The sequence below is a fragment of the Squalius cephalus genome (genome assembly GCF_949319135.1).
Source record: "Squalius cephalus genome assembly, chromosome: 14".
In the NCBI taxonomy this organism is placed as follows: Eukaryota; Metazoa; Chordata; class Actinopteri; order Cypriniformes; family Leuciscidae; genus Squalius; species Squalius cephalus.
This window is the reverse complement of record NC_137135.1, coordinates 6,968,932-6,974,931: the sequence shown is the minus strand read 5'-3', so window position 1 is coordinate 6,974,931 and position 6,000 is coordinate 6,968,932.

The window sequence follows — 6,000 nt, the reverse complement described above, 5'->3', positions numbered from 1 at the left end:
TGCCGCAAGTAACGTAATGTTTAATGCTAAATGACTTTATTTGTCAAATTAAATAGTGGGGTAACACAGCACAGTTGAACATGATAATTCACATGATAATTTCGGTTCTCTCTAGAGAGGGAACGAGTACTGCGTATCTTGCCGTGCCTGCAACACGCTCTGGTTCGCTCCGGCGATGAAAACCAGCTATATCAGCCTCCCGAGCTATGTTTATAGCCCAAGGCCACGCCCGTTTCGGCGGGACGTGACGCAGTGGGCGCGAAGCACCCTCATTGGAGCTGACGTCACGACAGGGCCTTGTCGATAGGCTGCTGCAGTTGCCGCAGAGCAGCCAATAGGCGCGTGAGCTGTCTCGCCTATGTCTGCATGCTGCTGCAACGCATTTTACATTATTACAAAATTAAGGATAATTTTTGGCTTCAATATCTCGTGGAAAAGAGATTTCCCCCGATAGCGTAAGATATTACGCAGTACGAGAGAACCTCTTGTTAGAGAACATACCTGATGTTCTCGTGGCACTGCTGTCAATCCTTTTGAGGACCCGACATCTCTTTTCTGGTGGTCTTTCGTAGCCCAACCACAAAGTAGGATGTTTTCAGTTTTCCTCCGTTGGTTTTTTGTTGACGAAATGAAATGAACACACATTCAGTGTTTTGGGTGGTCTCTTCAAGTTTAGGTTTAGGCTAGTGACAAATGGTCAAATAGTGCTTTAGTTTTTGAGATACCCCTACCGGAGGTAGAACTAAACCCAACAATGTTTTTCCTCATCTCTAAGGTCTCCCATATATGAAATGGATTCTTGGCTCAAAATATTTTACTGCTGAGATTGTTAAAGGTGCATTGCGCAAGTCTCTGAGTTTTTGCAGAACTATGCCCCCTCTGGCGACAAGCGAAACTGCAACACTGCAAATGAACGCGCATGACGTCACGCCCAGTCTCAAATTCCGTCCCGAATCCCTCTTATTTATTTTACTGTACAGGATTATAGAGGCAATCGCAGTGATTAGAGAAGGGCTCATTCAGCCCATCAGGCAATTGTTTAAGCATGTATGGGTTAGAAAAACGGGTATTTTTAACATGAAATGTTGCTTAATGCACCTTTAAATGAACAGATATTGTTATACACCCCAAAACCAAAAAAGGACTCAAATATAGCCTGTCCGTATGGGAGTTAAGGCATATTAACTAGTGCAGATCAGTCACACAAGCTCCGAGAGCTTTGAAACTTGGCATGTTTGTAGTCAGGAAGTTGCGTTAACTACTAGAAAAGACTGGATGTGATTATCTTGATGTATGGAATAAATAGAGACATATAAACACATACCTAAAATAAGCGGACATGCACTAATTATCATAGAAACACATATGATGACTTGTTGGAAAGATGGGGTTGTGTTGAATCCAGCAATACCTAAATATAGCACGACAAATCAGGGTGTTCTGTCACTCAATGTATGAGGTGTCTAAAATGAAAGAAAATGGAACACTGACATAATTTAGTCCAAAGCCCATTATCAGTGGTGAGAAGAATGGTGAGAAATTCTAATCTAAGATACATTTAACAATGAAACATTTCATATAGCACCTTGTACTATATGGAAACAAAGATTGAAATCGAAAGATAAGACCTTACCATACCACAAACAGGAGACCAGGAGTCAGGACTGCAGTTTGATCTTAATGAGCCTTTTAATAAAACTATGACTTTACTTAACACAATACAAATTAAATTCCTGTCTTAAATCAAACAAATGGCAATCTAACAAAACAAACATCCATGATGTTACAACTGCAACACACCAATGTCACTCATCCACGTTGTCATCAGTGACAAAGTGGGTCATATTCGGAAAGTCTGGGAAAGGGCAAGAGCAAAACTCTGTGCAGGTCAAGCCTACTGAAAGACACTGGCATTTGGTGGCATCGTTGCAGTTTCCGTCTTTACAGTAGAGGTGGGTGATGCCTCTAACTTCTTTAGGTGCTGGTGCCTTCTGGAACATTACAGGTTCAATGCACTCATCTTCTCTGAGCCTCCATCCTCTACCAACTGGGTTCCAGAGAAGAGGTTTGGCCAGGTGGCTGTGACGCCACACTGCTGTTTGGTACAAAGCTCTCAGCACATGTTTCTGGAAGGCATCTTCTATTGGGGGTAGATTTGCTGCTGAGAAATCTGTGGTAGACGCTAGTGTACCTCAGCTCCTCCAGGTTGGTTCAAGGATGCCCATCCACTTTTTTCTTTTGGCCATACAGGAGGAGGGCCACAACTTCTTGTCACAGGCAAATCCTTTTCCAGGCTATCAGAGAGTCCAAATTTGGTAATTTCCTGTAACTTACAAAGATAGGTCTTCAGTCTTGTGAAGTCAGTGGCCTTCCCAATTCTGTACAAACTGCTTGTGGTGTCACAACCCGTGAGGGCGTGGCATGCAGGTAAACACTCACAAAGCACTGCTCCAAGCTTCTGAGCGATCAAACAGATAGGGACGAATCTTTCCTTAAGGCCAGAGTGCATAAACACTGCTGAGGATCCAAACATCCTTTGCTTGAATAGTACAGAAGCAAAACTAGTACATCTGTATCATCACATCTGACAATTAGACGAGAATGTGACTGTGCAAGATGTATTGCATGTAACACCAGCCTCGTGTCAGCCTCCTCCTGGTCACTGTAAAGATCTTTCAAGCAGTCAATGCCTGACTTGCTACACAGAACAAGAGATTATGCTATATTCTCGCCAATATGTTGGATAGATTTGGAGTGCTATTACACTCGTGATCTATCTATTCAGTTTCCTGCAAGTTACCCTTACATCAATGTCATTGGCTTATGATGGCTTATGATGTAAGCGCAGTGTAGTGCTTGGGTCACTCTATCATGAATAATTCAAATAAAATAAAGGTGTTGTGTCACGTTGACACTGCCTGTCGTAACTGTTTGCAATCATTCTCATGATTATAAATGTGGTGATGCACACCTTTTGTAGTGGCGATCGTACCAAAAAAAAAAACACTTGAGGGAATTTGAAGTCGTCTCCAACGCGTACGGTGCAAGAAATCAGATCTGCCATGGCATTCGATTTTCACTTTATTTTATGCAGAGTAAAATGACTTACAAACACTGCTGCTCGCATTGCTGATGTAACTTGAGCTCGTAAGTATGCAAGCAACATTAAACATGATGATAATAGCTGGACATGGCAAAATCCATCACACACATGCACGCATGCACGGTTGAAAAACTGTGTGGCTTCCCAGATCGTAATTCCCTCTCCCTATTCACCTGTAACTTCCTCATATAGCCTCCACAACCACTGTGATGCCCTGCCTATGCCCCCTGGTGTGCAGGTGGAAAAGCGTCACCCTCATGCAACTTAACCACCAACAAAAAACACAAAACACATTAAAATTGGCTACAACACACCGACCCCTAATTGTTACTCTATAATAATGTAACAATTAAACACCATACAAACAATGGAGCCAATAAAATGTCCATCATGCACATACGTGCTTTCAGTTTATAATGTCCATGTATTCATACATATGTCTTAGTATATCAGTCTTTACCCAGCTTCTTGCAGAAGACAAATCTTTGTGACTGGTCTCTCCAGAATGTTGCATTTGGTCTGGACTTTAACAGACCGCACAAGTCCTCGTGAGTCAGGAAAGGTCTGCAGTACCTTCCCTAATAACCAGGATCCGCGAGGGGCAGTAGAGTCCGCCACAATGACTATGTCTCCAATGATGAAGCTTCTCTTGTCCTTAGACCACCGTTGTTGTTCCTGTAACAGAGGTAAGTACTCCCAGATCCATCTGTGCCAGAAGAGATCTGATAAGAACTGAACTTGCCTCCAACGTCGTTTTGTGTATAAATCACTCTTCTCGAAAAGCCCAGGTGGAAGTGCAGGTTTGCCTTTCAACAGGAGGATGTGATTAGGGGTCAAGGGTTCCAGATCGTTAGGATCATTTGACACTTTGGTGATGGGACGGTCATTTAATATGGCTTCCATCTCACATAGAAGAGTTTGTAACCCTTCACCATCCACACTTTGCTGATGAAGGACTGAGTTCAGCACCTGTCTGACCATGCGAATGATTCGTTCCCATGTTCCACCATGATGTGATGCAGTAGGAGTGTTGAAGCTCCATTTCACTCCTGACTGAAGTAATGCCTTTTGAATTTTTCAGTGATTAAGAGCAGACAGAGCCTCTCTCAGCTCACGTTCTGTTCCAACGAAATTAGTTCCGTTGTCTGATCTAATGTGTGATACCTGGCCTCTTCTGGATATAAATCTGCGCAGTGCATTGATGCAAGAACTGGTATATAATGAATATGCTATTTCCAAATGCACTGCCCTGCTGGCCATGCAGGTGAAGATAACACCATAGCGTTTTATGAAGCGGCGGCCTCTCTTCACTTCAAAAGGCCCGAAGTAGTCGACACCCACACTTGTGAATGGTGGGAGGTCAGGTTGGAGTCTGTCTTTCGGCAAATCTGCCATCTTTTGTTCACCCAGCTTTCCTCTAAAACGTCTACAAATGGCGCAGGATGAAAGAATCTTTCTAGCGGCAGCATTTGCGCTGGTGATCCAATACCGCTGACGAAGTCTAGAAAGCAGATGATTTCTTCCACAATGTCCTAACTGCTCATGAATGTGGCGAAGAATGAGAGTGGAGATATGTTGGTCTTTAGCCAAAATGATTGGATGTTTCATGCCCTCAGGCATTGCTGCTTTACTGAGCCTTCCACCCACTCTTAAGAGCCCCTTTTCTAACACTGGATCAAGTTTGTAAATATGGCTGCTTTTCTTCACTCCAGACGTCCCCCCTTTCAAAACAGTTATTTCCTCTTTGAACTTGTCTAGTTGACAGTATTAAATTTTGACACTTTCAGCGGTTTCAAGATCTTCAGGGGACATGGTTTGACCAGTCAGTGTGGTTCTGAATCTTTGCATCTCCTTTTCCACTTTGTTCTTTTGTTGAATTTTATCAAGTCCACTGCTGGACACAGAAGCTTGTATTTCTCTTCTCTTCTGACTCAACAGCAACAACATCTTTCTCACCTGTAAAAAGCAAGCAACTGAGATCTTTAGCCTTTTCCATGAAGAGAAATAAGTCATCAACTGATTTGTTGCATTCTGTGTATCTGTGTTGACAGTGTTTGTTACATTTAGGACATCTTTAATGACTACAGCATTTACTGTAGCCTCTCCTTTGATCTCTGGGTCATCACTGCTGATAGAGACAGAATCCACAATGTTAACAGGCCATTCCCTTTCATTCAGTGGTTTCTCTTATTGTGGAGATCCTATTGGCCACAAAGGTGTGAAAACGCTTTGTTTCATTCCTGATGTACTTTAACACAGTTGTGCTGTCACTCCAAAAGGTTGAATTCTCTAACTCTAGCTGCAATTCTGTTTTCAACATCCTATCAATTCGAACTGCAAGTACGGCAGCAGTTAGTTCCATCCTTGGGATTGTCACTTTCTTTAATGGAGCAACTCTTGCTTTTCCAAGAATAAAGGCAAGATGAATTTTCTTCTTGTCATTCTGCATCCTCAGGTACGATACTGTACCATAACCGTCCTCGCTGGCATCAGAGAAGTGATGTAGTTGGGCACTTGTGAGCTGTCCAAAATCTTTGGGCTTGATGCATCTTGGTACGCTAAATGTGCTGAGCTTTCTTAGATCTTCTAGCCACCCCACCCACTGTAGTTGGTAGTTTGGGGAAATTTGATCGTCCCAACCACAGTTCAACCTACAGAGATTTTGCAGCATCAACTTGGCAGGTAAGGCAAAGGGTGCTAAAAATCCAATTTCACCAGCCGAAACCCCCCCAACTGGCATACGGTTGTCAGTTCTCTCACCAGGGCTATGTCCTCTGCTTCTGAAGGCAGGGACTTTAAGCAGTCATCCACGTAGAAATTGTGCTTGATTGTGTTCGTCACGTCTACTGGAAACTTTGCCCTGTTGTCCTCAGCAGTTTTTCTTAGGGCAAAACTGG